This window comes from Penaeus monodon, chromosome 15 (assembly GCF_015228065.2).
Source record: "Penaeus monodon isolate SGIC_2016 chromosome 15, NSTDA_Pmon_1, whole genome shotgun sequence".
Lineage (NCBI taxonomy): Eukaryota > Metazoa > Arthropoda > Malacostraca > Decapoda > Penaeidae > Penaeus > Penaeus monodon.
Window position 1 is genome coordinate 16,660,458 of NC_051400.1, and position 275 is coordinate 16,660,732.

The window sequence follows — 275 nt, forward strand, 5'->3', positions numbered from 1 at the left end:
TTCCCTATGGGAGAGAGTTTACCTATGAGCTATGCATGGGTGACGTCATCCCAACGAGAAGATTATTCACCGTGAAAATTTCGATGTTGTTTTGATATTCAATTTCAATATTTGATCATAACACATCTGGCGGCTGATGACACTACACGTGAATATGCCAAATCATCTACTGTCAATAGTTATTCATCGCTATTGTCAGTTGGGAAATATATGTCTCTCTCTGCATTTCTCTTCATTAAATAATTTTGAATTTCTATCCATGTTGAGAATTTTGG